This window comes from Ictidomys tridecemlineatus, chromosome 2 (genome assembly GCF_052094955.1).
Source record: "Ictidomys tridecemlineatus isolate mIctTri1 chromosome 2, mIctTri1.hap1, whole genome shotgun sequence".
NCBI lineage: Eukaryota > Metazoa > Chordata > Mammalia > Rodentia > Sciuridae > Ictidomys > Ictidomys tridecemlineatus.
In genome coordinates this window covers 213108747-213124689 of record NC_135478.1, presented here as the reverse complement: position 1 = coordinate 213124689, position 15943 = coordinate 213108747, and the positions used below count along the sequence as shown (strand labels likewise).

At 41.0% G+C, this 15943-nt stretch overlaps 1 pseudogene; it reads right to left on the bottom strand.

The window, feature by feature from the left end:
• The window catches only part of LOC101974113 (stimulated by retinoic acid gene 8 protein homolog), a 37390-nt pseudogene extending 23124 nt beyond the window's left edge, over window positions 1-14266 (bottom strand).
• Between the last annotated feature and the right edge of the window lie 1677 nt (window positions 14267-15943).

The following is a 15943-nucleotide window of genomic DNA, read 5'->3' as shown; positions in this document are numbered from 1 at the left end:
CTTTGATATAAGGAGAGTAACTAAGAATAGAGTAGGGACGAAGAGCATGAGAAGAAGATTAACATGAAACAGGGATGAGAGGTGGGAGGGAAAGGGAGAGAGAAGGGAAATTGCATGGAAATGGAAGGAGACCCTCAGGGTTATACAAAATTACATACAAGAGGAAGTGAGGGGTAAGGGAAAAGTAATACAAGGGAGAGAAATGAATTACTGTAGAGGGGGTAGAGAGAGAAGAGAGGAGAAGAGGGGAGGGGAGGGGGATAGTAGAGGATAGGAAAGGCAGCAGAATACAACAGACACTAGTTATGGCAATATGTAAATCAATGAAAGTGTAACTGATGTGATTCTGCAATCTGTATACGGGGTAAAGATGGGAGTTCATAACCCACTTGAATCAAAGTGTGAAATGTGATATATCAAGAACTATGTAATGTTTTGAACAACCAACAATAAAAAAATAAAAAAGTAAAAACAAAAGAAAGATAAACAAGTACAATTTTAAACAAGGCAAAAGTTAACACAATCCCTACCATTGGTGCGTGTAAGTGTTAACTTAAGCATGGATCTCTGTGTTGCCTGACATCTCTTCCCATTATTGGACTTTGTGTGTGGGTGCATGTGATTCTGGCAATCCTCCCTGCATTTGACTGTGCTGTCCAATGAGATCTAAGTGGCTTCTCTGTGAAATAATACTAGTCTTCCAATTTGAAATCTTGGCACAAGGAACTCCCATATTCACTTTATCCTCGATGTTCTACAAATTCTCAGTTTGCAATCCTTGGTGGAGTTTTAAGCTCACAGAGTGTGGGAACTGTGTATTACTCATGTTTTTAGCTCCCTTAGTAGCACTTTTGATCATAATATATGTTTTCAATAATGACTTATGATTGATGTTAGAAAATTAATAAATCAATCTCGATATTGAAAAAACACATTGTTAGAATGTTATGCCACACTTACAAACTCATTAAAAATTATAATAGCAATATTAAAGTACAATTAAATTTTCCAATTAATTATTTAGGAGTTCTATTATCCTCAACCATGGTCCGTCCACCAAAAATTCAAATATGAGTAGATCAACTCAAATCACTTAATGACTTTCAAAAGTTATTAGGAGACATAAATTGGATAAGGCCTTATCAAGATATACCAACAGGAGAGTTGGGCCCTTTGTTTGATATCCTAAAGGGTCCATCAGATCCAAATTCACCCTGAATGTTAATGCCTGAAGCAAGAAAGGCATTAAAAATTATTGAAACATATATGGAAAATATGCATTTGCATAGAATTGATATAAGTTTGCCTTTATTATTTATTGTACTACCAACAAAAATATTCCTACAGGAGTATTTTGGCAAGAAGGTCCATTATTATGGATACATTCATCTTATTCTTCTAACACTATTCTTACTAGGTATCCTGAGGCTGTAGGACAATTAATACTCAAAGGAATAAAAGCAGCAAAGGGAGTGTTTGGAATTTCTCCCAATAAAATTATTACTCCATATACTATGAATCAAATGGATGAGTTCGCTAATGAGTTAAATACTTGGGCAATAATCGTGTGCAAATCTAATGTTTCATTTGATAACCACTTACCATTTAATCCTTTATTGTCTTTTTGGTCATTGCATCCTGTAATTTTTCCAAAAATGACAAGAAAAACACCTACCATGAATGCTCCAAATATATTCACTGATGGGTCAAATAATGGTACAGCAGCAATAGTTACCCCTGATCAAACTTTTACATTTTTAGTACCTAAATAATCAGTTCAAAATGTAAAGCTTAATGCAGTATTACAAGCTTTTGTGATGTTTAAAGATTCTGTGTTTAATTTATTTTCTGATAGTCAGTATATCGTTAATGCTATAGTATCCCTTGAAGATGCTGGTAGGATTTCCCCTTCCTCTACTGTTTTCTCTTTGCTTTCCACTATACAAAGTCTAATCTGGGACAGAAATGATCCGTTCTTTGTCGGACATTTCAGGGCACATACAGGATTGCCTGGAGCCCTTGGTTTGGGCAATGATTTAGCAGATAAAACTACACATAACATACATATTTTTCTACACTAGAAGAAGCTACAAATTTTCATAAAAAGTTCCATGTCAATGCTACTACTTTACAAAAGCATTTTAAAATAACTAAGGAACAAGCTAGATAAATAATAAAACAATGTCAAAATTGTGTGACCTTTTTACCACAAGTTAATCTTGGAGTCAATCCTAGAGGACTGATACCTACCCATATTTGGCAGATGGACATCACACACTTGCCAGAATTTGGAAAATTGAAATATTTGCATGTTACAGTTGATACTTCTTCCGGATTTTTGATGGGCTCCCTTCATGCTGGAGAATAAACTAAAGATATTATAGCTCATTGCTTACAAAATTTTGCCACTATGGACGTTCCAAAACAGTTAAAAACCTATAATGCCCCTGGTTATACTTTAACCTCTTTTAAACAATTTTGCTCATCATTTGGCATTACTCATATAACAGGAATCCCATACAATCCACAGGGACAAGGCATAGTTGAAAGAGCTCATCAAACTATTAAAATGTACTTATTAAAGCCAAAAGAGGGAGTTGAGAAGGGGTATATATTCCCCAAAGATAAACTTAAAATAACCCTTTTTACTCTAAACTTTTTAAATTTGGATTCTTCAGGGCTTAGTGCTGCATGAAGGCATATGTGTCCAAAAATGTGCATAAGCCCAAGGTATTTTGGAAAGATATTCTAACAGGACAATGGAAAGGTTCTGACCCAGAATTATCTGTAGTCGGGGGTCTGTTTGTGTGTTTCCACAGGGAGAACAGCAGCGGATTTGGATTCCAGAGAGATTAACTAAGGTCCTGACCCAGTGATTGCCTGGAATCGGGGGTCTGTTTATTTGCTTCCACAGGGAGAACGGTAACCGATATGAATTCCAGAGAGATTAACTAACGTGATTTCTACAGACCAAAAAGAAGTTAATTTGGCTCAAATCCATAACAGCTGATTTCCAAAACTGCAGTTTGGCTACCCTTACATCTGCGACAGAACCAGGATGCTTTTTTCAATATCTATTTTATTATTGCCCTTTCCCATATCATGAAGTTGTATTTTGTTTTTTGAGCTCATACACACCTAGTTCTATTTTTTGAATATAGAGTTTTTAAACATTGCAATGGAGATTTCACGTGTAAAAAGTTATAAGGCCTTTACTATTATGTTATGTGTTTTATGTATTATATTATGTGTGCACACTTGTGTTTTGTGTTATATGTTTGAATGTACATATGTCCATATATCATATATGATGAGTGCTCATGAAAAACTGGATCCAAATATTTTTTTTTATTTACATGATTTAAATGGTTTAATTTAAATTGGGTAAACAACTGTTGAGGGTTGTTTTAATATGTGAACAAAAAAGGAGGTTAACAGATATGTTTGTTTACTTTTACTTTTTCTTTTCATTATATTTAATCATTCTGTTCAAGATAAGGTAAATTTTTAAGAAAATTGTTTTCTTTTAGTGCCTTCTGGAATGTTACATAATTTTTTCTTTAGCCATTATTGCCAGAATTCCTATCTTCATCCCAGTGCAGTGAAGACAAAGATAAAACCAATCTACAGCTTCTACAATAGCCATCACTGAACTGCTTGCAGAACTTGCCTGGACTATGTATCACTTGTATGCATTGTGAACTCACCTGTATGCATTGTGAACTATCTGTTGGTGCAGTGACTTGTGGTAGTGTTGGGGTATTTTTTTCTGATGATGTCATCGGTGGTACAATTTTTCCAAAAGGAACCATTATATCTTCTTCCCTTCTGCTTGTCATGATCATTCAGCTAATATTTGAGGGCCAACAGAGGTGAGGCAAAGAACCTCACCCCCTTGCTGGTACAAAGACCTATCCACAGGTGTGGCTGTATAGTGGACCGGTAGTCAGTGATGGGTAAGATCCAATTACAATGGTACCAACCTAAGACAGGATGCTGACGCCCTGAGGTCAGCTCATCTGATAACAGGTAAGGACCATATGTAGAATTGGACAACCTAAGGCAGGCACAGTCTCTAAGCCACATGCTTGTTGTTTAAACAGAGAGGGGGAGATGTTGAGAGCCACAGCCGAAGGGGCCCCAGCAAACTTTCAGACTGCCAGCTGATGATTGGCTCACAGTGGCCCTAGCAACTTCTAGCTGATTGGCTTCTCTGGGGTGATGCTCATTGGGCTGTTTCCCTGCCCTTTCAGACCATGGAGCTGCTGATTGGGGACTTTTTAGCTCCGCCTACACAACCCAGTCAATCAGCCTCAAGAGCAGGAGAAGTAGGGGAGGTGGAGAGGCTGTGAGAAGCTGGTGGTGGCAGTTGGGCTCTGAGGGTTTTTTCTTAGGAGCTGTTTTGTTTGGCGTGTGTGGTTCTAAAAATAAAGTTCGTTTCTTTTGACAAGTGCCTCCTGAATTGTGCCCAGCCAGACTGCGGCAGTTGCAGAACCAAGATCAATACTCAAAAATCAATACTATTTCTAGAATAAAGGTTACCAGAGCCTAGAAAGGGTATGGGAAGTGGGAAATAGAGAATGGATGGTTAACAGGTATAGGGTTCCAGGAGAGGAGGTAGATTTTCTAATGTTCTATAGAGATAACTATGGCTAACAAGAATTAATTGTTTCAGAATAGTTAATAAAGAAGATTTGGAATATTCCCAGCTCAAAGAAATGATAAATGTTTAAAGTGATAGAAATGTCAATTACCTTGGTCTGATAATTAAACATTATATACACGTATTGAAGTATCCCACTAACACATAAATATGTACAACTACTATGTGCCAATTAATATATATGTTAAAAACATATATATATATATATGTATATATATATATACACACATATATTTCTGTATACTAGGAATGAACAATTGAATATTAACATTTTTAAAATTATTATTTATAATAGTACCAAAATCATGAAATATTTAAGTTTAAATCAAAAGTTCAAAGTATGAGAAAAGAATAAGATGGACGCATCAACATTATAGAATTTTGCTCTTCAAAATACATTTTTAATAGCATGAAACACAATTTAGAAAGTCAGAACTTAAAACCAGCTTCTCTTCATACTGATAGGAATACTCTCCAATCAACCAAGTTCTGTTAAAAAGCAAACTTGCCAGAAAAAAACAAACAACAACAAACACAACTTTTAAATCTCAGAATAGAGAAAGACAGAATCTATTCTCTACAACCCAGGTTGTCATAACAGATTGATAGATCAGACTTCATTTTTTTTGCATGGCAAATACAAAAAGCAAAAAACAATAGGAAAAATAATAGAACAAATGACCAAAAGAAAGAATTTGGCAAGTCTCACCATAGAGAGCTAATTCCTCTGTATATATAAAGAACTTCTATAATTAAATAAGAAAAAGATAGACAGTGCAACAGGAAAACAGACAAAACAAAAGGTACAAACAATTCCCAGGAATGGAAATAAAAATTATCTTGAACAAAGGCACTCAATTACATAATTAATTACTAAAATATAATAATTACAAAATAAAATTAGTCTTTTCTATGCTGGCACTACAGTTTTAATTAGTATAGCAAAAATTTCCTCCCTAATTATTATAATTTAGCTATTCTTTTATGAGCAGGTGATAAAAGGACTTATAAGATTTTTAATGTATGATAAATTTCATATTTTATTCCAGTAAAGAAAAGACAACTTATAATAAATGGGGTTGGGATCACTGTTAGTCATTTGGGAAAAGCCGATGTAGAATTCTGCCTGACTGAAACCATCTCGGATTGGGCCCCACCTTACCATCAGCCCAGTGTGATTTTTTTTTAAAGAAAGAGTGAGAGAGGAGAGAGAGAGAGAATTTTTAATATTTATTTTTTTTAGTTCTCGGCAGACACAACATCTTTGTTGGTATGTGGTGCTGAGGATAGAACCCGGGCCGCACGCATGCCAGGCGAGCGCGCTACCACTTGAGCCACATCCCAAGCCCCCCAGTGTGATTTTTAAAACAAGGCTACTAACTGCCACCTTCATGCACACATACACACCACACCTGCCTCCCATCTGGGAACAAAATGGTGATCAAGTTGTCTATGAAATAAGATTAAACATAGGCAGTTATTTTCCTCTTGACACATTTTTGTATATTTTCACATCATTTACAATGTGAATTTTATTTCATTTTTAATAATTGTTTCCCCTGATTATTTGACATCAGAAATAATACACATTCACTGTTTAAACATTTGGAAAACACCAAAAAATACTGAGAAGACAGTAAAAGTCATGCGTGATCACACCATCAAACACTAGAAGCCACATCGCTTCATCCAGGAGGACTTTTTACTCTGAATAGCAAGTAGTTCGCAGCCCCCTTCTGGGAGGGGGAAAAGATGGCTTGAGCTCTGTTTTGTCAGAGGGCAACTTGGATGTACACCATGCTATTAGAGCTGAACATGCCCAGAGCTACCAGAGATGACAGGGGCCCAGCCATTGCCCCTAAAGTCCAGGTTGTAGTCAAAGCAGCTTTGCAAGCTGCAGGTGAACGCAAGGGTTAGGTCATCCTTTGAGTGCTGAGCATATATCCACACAGCATGCATGAAAAGCCCAGAAACTGCATGAGTTAAATATAAAAAAGTACAAGAAAGACATTTCTCAAATCAGTCTTTCACAATTTAAATGTGGCATTATTAATAACATTCCCCGTTCAGCATCTGTGACACCTATGTGTACGATGGTTATTTACCTCTTTCAAGTATAATGTGCTTTTTCCTAGGTTCCTAAGAGACTTGTAAAATAGGCCAAGATTTGTATTTTCCCTATTTTCATATGTACTTTCCAATAACGCTATTAACTGAGGATTTTAAGAAATATATATAAGATATGAGATGTAGTAATACACTATATAAGATAAACATGACGATGTCATCACTCTAAAAATAACATGTAAAATTTGAAAAATAGATGGATGAATATTCCTCAAAATCAATATTTTCTCTGAAAGGTGAATTGATACATATTCTCAGGTTTTCCTGTATTTTTTTATATTTTCTGTAATAATCACTTTCTATAGTAATCATTTTCTGTAATAATCATTTTTATAATTATAAAAATAAATTGATGCATGCACCTAAGATAAAGGAGAACCCAGGACAGACAGCTGTGAGTGAGCAGCAGCCCTGACCATCTTGCACATAGAGGGAGGGTGGACTACTGGGAGGCAGCCTCCAAGGCCAAAGGGGCAAGACAGCAGGTTCTCGTTCTCCTGTGGTCACTGGTTCTTATCTGTCATTTCCAGAGAACATTCTGGCATATTCTTCCTTGACTTCCTCTAAGCTGCTTGCATTCCTATCCTCCAGATTGAAGGATTCTATTAGGAAGTTGAGGCAAGAGTCACAAAGGAGAAAGTCAGACCTGCATTAAGTCTCTCCTGCCTTTCTGCTCCATGGTGGAGCTCTGAACCCTCCCAGGCTCAGTACTAGGGAGTCCAGAGGCCATTTTCCACCTCCCTTTCTGGGTGCAAGAGGGCAGCTCAGTACAAGTACTGACCACTTCTCTGACCTCTCAAGGTGAGGTCAGGTGCTCTCAGCAGCACCCCATTAGGGGATTCATCAAACCCCCACAGTCTGGTGACCCCTGCCTGTCCGGCCACACTGCAAGCTCCCTAGGGACTTGGACATCAACCTTAGTGATAACCAAGCACAGTGCCTGGCACACAGTGACCCTCAATAAATATCTATTGACTCAATGTGACCCAATCTCTCTCTGTTTTCAATAGAAAAATGGAGCCAGCCTTCTCCAGGGAGGGATCTGTTACCTTTCAGTTTCAGCAAGTTGTCCAGGGTTTGTTCCAGTTCCTGAATGTGATTCTTCGCCTTATTCAGAACCTGCCACTGAGGACAGAGACAGTGCTGGAAATATAGCCTTTCAATGCAGAGACTGCTTTTGTGGACCCAGGAACCCCCTCCCTAGCCTAAGGCCACATTCATTTCTCTCAGATGCAAAGTTACATCTTTGGCCTTGATGGTGAAGAGATTGGAAAGTTTATTTAAGTGCACAGAAGGCAGGAAATCTCCTTTGTATCCTAGAAATGAGTTCTCACTGAAATACCAAAGATTTGGAAATGAGCTGCATTCAAAAACTGAGGAAAGCAAGTGACTATATGGCTACCAGAAGGTGGGATAAGGTGCCAGAGGAGGCACCACCAAATGAATAGATTTCTGCTTAGTTTTGACCATGTGCAACTGGCTAGTTAATATTACATTACTAATCTCACAATATGTGTTCACTAAATGCATACACTCCAGATGATCTAAAAACTTATCAAATGATCTATAAATTTGAACTTTGCATTTCCCCTTCCCCTTCCTTCTTTCGCTCCTTAATTTCTTTCCTTCATCCCTCTCTCCATCCAGCCCTCCTCCCTCCTTATTTTCTTCCTTCCTTCCTTCCTTCCTTCCTTCCTTCCTTCCTTCCTTCCTTCCTTCCTTCCTTCCTTCCTTCCTTCCTTCTTTATTGTGTGTCAAAATAGAAACTGCAAGACCATTCAAAAGCAAGAAACCCTCAATGTCATTTGTGAGGCTGAGCACCCACATCTGCCATGGGTCATGGCTTCCCTCAGGTTGCATAAGCCCAAATTTTGTGCTGGGCCCCAGGAAGGGTCAACAAAATGGTCCTTTCATCAAGGTGCTGATATTCTAACAGGGAAGGCAAGCATGGCAACAGCTCTCCTTAACACAAGATGAAATTAAGAGCTAACCAGGGGTAGAAGCAAAGGGCTGTGGAAATACATAGGAAGGAGAGAATATTCTGACTGCAGGGGGAAAGCTTCCATGGAACAAGGCAGCAGAGTGAGCCAGACAGAGCTCTGGAGAGAACACAGTCTAAAGGCACAAATAACTGTGTGAGTAAAGACAGAGGCAGGCCAGGCCAGCCTTGCTCAGGGCACTGCCATAGTGAGATGTGGCCAGAGTTGGGGTGGGCAGTGGGAGAGGAAGCTACAGAAGCTAGGGGTGGCAGCCTGGGTTTTGTCATTCTAGATTTTTGGGGATTCTGATGGTACATAAAAAGAGACTTAAGGGGAGCTGGAAGCATGATGCTTTGCTGACCCAAAGACCAGGTGACAGGAAAGACACCTATGTGAGTGTACAGTTAATTGCAAAACCTCTGAACACCTCTTGAGCAAGGCCCACCCCTTCTTCCTATCCACTGTTGTCCTAGTCTGACATGGCTATGGTGTCAAAGCAGCAAGGACTCAGAACGAGGGGCCAGAATCTTGGGTTTGTTCTTAGGGTGAGAAGGTGATTCCCCAGCTTCTATGGTTTAAATGTTTATGTTCCCCCGAACACATATGTTGGAAACCTGCCCTCCCCCATGTGAGCGTAATAGGAGATGGGGTCTTCAGGAAGGTGCTTTTTTTCTTTTCTTTTCTGTCTTTCTTTCTTTTTCCTATTTTTATTGGTGTGTTATAATTATACATAATGGTAGGATTCACTGTTAATGTATTTGTTCATGCACATAATACATTAATATAATTTGGCCAATATCACTCCCCGGTATTTTGCCTTTCTCTACAGTCCTTCCTTGGGGAGGTGCTTTATAGTAGAGGCCCTATTTGGATTAGTACCCTAATAAAAGAGGCCTCAGAGAGTTTACTTGCTGCTTTTACTATGTGAACAAGGTGCCACCTATGAGCCAGAGAGCTGGCCCTCTTCAGACACTGAATCTGTTGGTGTCTGGATTGTGGAAATTCCAATCTACAGAACTGTGAGCAGTAAATTTCTGTTAATTAATTATTCGGTCTAAGGTATTTTTCTATAGCAGCCTGAATGGACTCCAACACTATTCCTCTGGTCCAGGATGATTTGCCCACACTGGCTCAGCAGGACAAGTTCAGGCCTGCTTGCACCCTTACTGCATCAATCCAATCCAGGGAAACAGTGTGCCATTCATAGAAATTCTGTTTCTAGAATGTTTTGGAAGTGCTAATTTTTGTAGAACGTTTGTTTGGGTTGGATTTATGTCCCCCCACCCCATGAAAGATGTTGAAGTCCTAACTCCCTGAAACTTATGCATGTGACCTTATTTGGAAACAGAGACTTTATAGAATAACCAAGTTAAAATGAAGTCTTTAGATTTGGTCCCAATTCTGTATGACCCATATCCTTACAAAAAGGAAAAATGTGGACAAAGAGATAAACACACACAGAGGAATGATGGTGTGAAGTTACTGGGGGAATGTTGCCATGTGGTCAGAATGATGCACCTGCAAGCCAAGCACTACTGTCAAGTGCTAGAGGCTAGCAGAGGTAAAATGTTCTCCCTTAGAGCCTTCAGAGGGAGCATGGCCCTGTGAAACCTTGACCTTGGACTTCCAGCATTGAGAGCCAGAAGTCAATAAATTTCTCTTGTTTTAAGCTGCCCAGTTTCTGGTTATGGCAGCCTAGAGGACTCATGAGACCTTGTTACACCATTAGTCTTATAGAACAACAAGTCCTTTGTTCATGCACAATCCTGGGCCTTCCCTCAAGTGAGATAAAGAAGAATAAGAGAACAGCTGAGTTCCAGATATTTTCATGGCTGCATCCTTTAGGCCAGTAATTTAATCTTCTGAAGCCTCAGTTTCCTGACCCGTACAATGAGAATGACAGGAATAGAGCTGTGGGGGATAAATAAGATAATATATTAGGGAATAATGTTTCTAACATTTTAAGGCTCTAAGAGCAATGTTGTGTTGGATTATCCCATTAAACTCTATTCTAGGCCAATGAGGCAGCCATTACTATCCTCCCTATTTAATGGACATGTTGACTGAAGGCCAGAAGTCACCTGCCTCCCATCACTGAGGCCAGTTAATAGCCATGCTAGCACATGCTAAGTCATGTGGCACAAATTTTAGGGGTATGGATGTGGTTTTCCTCTGGATTTACTTGACTTCTTACTGTGAGGTTCTGAAGGTCTATTTTTTCTTTGTTCCAGCTGCCAACCTATGAGCACATCTCCATGGGCCTATTTTAGGAACTTAGGTTTTCATGCACCTCTGGAAGCACACAGCAAATGTCTCTTCATCCAATGGACATGAAGCTCAGCTATGCTGGTCAGGTTCTTGACAGAAAGGCCCAGATGTGCCATCCTCCTACTGGATCCTGATCTCACCTTAGCAGAGAGGGGAAGAATGATTCTCCCTCCATCCCTCACCAGGCCCCTATACCATTCTACAAGAGCAGGTGGGGTCTGTGTTGGGATTCTTTTAGCTAAATATAATAAAGTCTGCACCAAGGTGCTCAGGGCACCTTTTTATTTTTATTTATTTATTTATTTTAAATTTTTTCATTAGTTGCTCAAGACGTTACAATGATCTTGACATTTCATACATTTGATTCAAATGGGGCACGTAATCTTATGTTTCCACGTGTACAGATTGCAGGATCACATTGGTTATACGCCCACGTTTATACATAGGGCCATACTAGTGTCTATTGTATTGTGCTGCCCTTCTATCCCCCCTCCCCTCCCCTCCCCTCCCCTCCCATCACCTCTTTCTACCCAATCTACTGTGACACGTTTCTCTCTCTTTTTTCTTTCCCCTCACACCATCTTATATGTAATTTTGCATAACCATGAGGGTCTCCTACCATCTTCCATGCAATTCCCCTTCTCTCTTCCATTCCCACGCACCTCTCATCCCTATTTAATGATAATCTTCTTCTCATGCTCTTCCTCCCTGCTCTGTTTTGAGTCACCACCTTATATCAAAGAAGACATTTGGCATTTGTTTTTTAGGGATTGGCTAGCTTCACTTAGCATAATCTGCTCTAATGCCATCCATTTCCCTGCAAATGCCATGGTTTTGATATTTTTTAGTGCTGAGTAATATTCCATTGTGTATAAATGCCACATTTTTTTATTATTCATCTATTGAAGGGCGTCTGGGTTGGTTCCACAGTCTAGCTATTCTGAATTGTGCTGCTATGAACATTGATTAGCTGTGTCCCTGTTGTATGCTCTTTTTAGGTCTTTTGGGTATAGTCCGAGAAGGGAAATAGCTGGGTCAAATGGTGGTTCCAATCCCAGCTTTCCCAGGAATCTCCATACTGCTTTCCAAATTGGCTGAACCAATTTGCAGTCCCACCAGCAATGTACAAGTGTACCCTTTCCCCCACATCCTTGCCACACTTGTTATTGTTTGATTTCATAATGGCTGCCATTCTTACTGGAGTGAGATGGTATCTTAGAGTGGTTTTAATTTGCATTTCTCTGATTGCTAGAGATGGTGAGCATTTTTTCGTATATTTGTTGTTTCTGAGAAGTGTCTGTTCAGATTCTTGGCCCATTTGTTCATTGGGTTATTTGTTTTCTTGTTGTTTAATTTTGTGAGTTCTTTGTATACTCTGAAGATTAGAGCTCTACCTGAAGTGTGAGTGGTAAATATTTGTTCCCAGGATGTAGGCTTCAGGGCACCTTTTTAAATTTCCACCAAGCCCTGGTTCGTGCTTGCTCAAGAGCTCTTCATATGCACTGAGAAGCCTCTGCCAGCGCCATGAACAGAAAACATGAAGCTTGTGAATGTTGCTTTGCAGAAGGCATCAGCCAAAAGGGACCCTGCCCTCCCCCCAGGGTTGGGAACAGACACCAGACAACAGGATAGTCCAGAGAGGTAGAGGGTGGGGAGAGGGCCAGGCCTGGAGTAGGAACAGAGACTCTTTCTGACCTAATGTCAACCAGCTAGTAAGTCCTTGCTCAACTCCTTTACTAAAAGGGGGTGGGGAACTGCACCTCTTGAGGGACTCCTCCACTCTGACCTTCTATAATGCTTCCACCATTATGACTACTCCATTCCTTCCACCACCCTAATATACTTGGACCTTGGTGCTCTGCTAGAAAATTAATTTATTGATTGCTAATTAGCAATTAAAAAATTGTATGAGGACAAAAGCAGAATTAAGAACAGGAAAAGATAAATACTTGCCTGGAGAGCCCTGTTGCCTGGGGGAAAGACCTGGATGATGCAAAACTGGGGGTGTGCGTGCATGTGTGGCACGTGTGGCCATGTGTATGTGTGTGATAGTGGTATAATGCATGCATGCGTGTATGTCTATGGTGTGTGCACGTGTGTGTGGTGTTGTGTGTGCATACAGGTGTGTGTGTTTGGGTAGATGTACAGGGTGCCTGAGCGTGTGCTAAAGGCCACTGCCTGTTGAGTGGACAGGCACAGAAGGGGCTGGCAAACTAGGCCCCTCCTCAGGCCCATAATTGCTTTACTTATGCCAGGCTGGTCTGCTGCAGGTAGAAAAGACCCATCTCTCACAGCAGGTATAGCCACGGAAGCATCCACCGAAGATCACCCACCACAGGGAGGTCCAGCCCTCAGCCTTGTGCACCAAGGGTGGCAGGGCCAGGCCCCACATTGAGGTCCCTGTACCTTCCAGGCTGTGAGCTCAGACTGGGAGTAAACAGTCTTCCTTAGGTTGGTGAAGAGCCCTGCCAGGTGGCCCTATGGCGGGCCTGGGACAGGCGTCTGCGGGCTACACGCGGTTCGAGCTCCTGCAGCTGTGCCAGTGGCCTGGGTGTCGCTGTGCCACTGAGGTGGCTGCCCTTCTCCAGAGGTTGCCATTATAAGCTGTAACATAATATTATGCTTCTTTTTACCTGCAATAATAATGATACAACATCAAGTGCTGAGAGCTATAGCCAAGTAGGAATGATGCATGGCATTTTTGGTTGAAAGGTGACCCCAGCAAGCCATTGAGATGATAATGATTATGTTAAGTTGTGCCTTCGATTGGAGATTAGACCCCTGCTGTCTGCCTCAGCCTGCTACTTTGGAGCTCTCTCAGGACCCCCAGGGAGTTCCCATTGGTTGGGGAAGTGCGGTAGGAGGGAATTCTGGAGGAGGTATTTCCTGTTGGTGTAGTGTGTCTCGGGAGAAGGCCATGTGCATGGCTTTCATGGGAGTTTTGGAAATAAAGTTTGTTCCTGCTTAAGTGGCTAGTGATTTTGTGCCCAGCCAGACTGCGGCAATCAAGGACAAAGGGAAGGCAGACTGGCAGAAAGAGGTATCTCTCAAGTAAAAGTCCCCGAGTGTTATATCAGACACAAAATAAATTAAGATGACACAAAATGTGTTACTGATGCTCGGCTCCCCAAGGCACCTATGTTAGATTTCAAGGTGAGAGGTGATGGAGCTTACCCCATGAAGGTTCTAGCACACTGCAGGTACTCACTAGCCATTTGTTCATCTCCATTGTCAAGGACCACAGTCAGACCTTGAGATACTGTGTCTCACAGTCTGTTCAAAGCTGAATGGGTGCATTTCCTACCCTGTGAGATCCTTGCAAACTTAAGAATGGCCCCTTTGATCTGGGTAGGGTTGCACTGGTGTACACACACACACACACACACACACACACACACACACATACACACACATCCAATAAGCATCCACTCTAGATTCATGAGCCTTTCCATAGATATACTATACCTCAAAAAGAAGGAAAAGAAGAGAACACACTGATCTCCCAGAAAAGCAAAAAGTTACCTGTTACTTTATGAGGAGGTGGAAGTGGAAGCCTTGTCTTGCTTCTGGTGGGGTCGGAAGATGATCATTACGTTGGCTTGTGTCACTTCTGAGCTTGCAAACCAGGAGCCCTTCCCTAAATGAGGTGATTGTGGGACTGATCCAGAATCAGTCTGGATTAGATAGATTGTTCTAATGTCTGAATAATGTCTGTTTTAATGACAGGCAGAGATGAGGGTGTCTTGCCTGAGCCTGGCCCCTCCTATCAGAGAAGGGTGTACCCCACATACACTCAGAGGAGAGTTGCTTCCCACACCCCATGGTTCTTTGAGCAGAGAGCCCGTATCTTTACATCTGTACCCCCAGTGCCTGGTACCCACCCAGCTCCCAACAGGTGCTCAGAGTTCAGTTATGAGTGAATTAGAATGGGAAATTTCTGCTGGGTCCATTCTCTCCTGAGCTCATTCCTGCAATATAGGGACATCGAATGACTTTGGGCAGGCTTTTGCCAGTTTTCAAGTACGTCAGTCACTTGGGAAGACTGTTGAAAATATAAGAATGCTGTGATTTGAATGTTCTCTCTAAGACTCAGGTTGAAGTTTGTCATTATGACAGTATTAAGAGGTGGAACCTTTTAGCAGTGAGTGGGCCATGAGGGATCTCCCCTCACAAATGGATTAATTTTAGCTCTGGAGTGGGTTATCATAGGAATGGGCTCCTGATGAAAAGATGAGTTCTGTCCCCTACTATCCTCTCTTTCTCACTTTCATGCTCCTGTACTCTCGTGCTTCCTCACCACAAGGCAATCTTTTGCCATAAGACACATTTTGCCATGTCATGCTTCAGGAAGAAGTCCTTTACTACATATGGCTTCCTGATTCTGAATTTCCCAGCCTCCAGAACCCTGAGAAGAATAAACTTCTATTGTTTCTAATTCACCCACTCTGGTGTTTTGTTACAGCAGCAGAACATGGACTAAGAAAACACACAAAATGGGAAGGTGGTGGGAAACCCTACTCTAGGTAAATGAAAGTATAAAATTAACAGAGTCCTCCTAGGACTTCAAATTCTCTAACAGTCATCAAATATTAATACCAAATCCCTCTGGGATATGGGGAGTCTGGAACTCTCTCCATGTCAATGATTTGAGTTTCCTTTAAGACATCTTCTAAAACACACTCTGATATCTAGATGGCTATGGGTAGAGTCACTGGCTATGGGTACAGTCACTGGATATGGGTACAGTCTTCAGCCTCCAGCCACCTACAAGAGGGGGCTTGCTTCTGGGGACCTTCCCTACCAACCTTAAGGGGTGGGAACAGTGCCAGCACATCTTGGCCACCTGCCTGGAGCTGAGGCAGTCATCTCCCTCCACCTAGTCAGGAGCCTGGAAAAATTTTCCCTT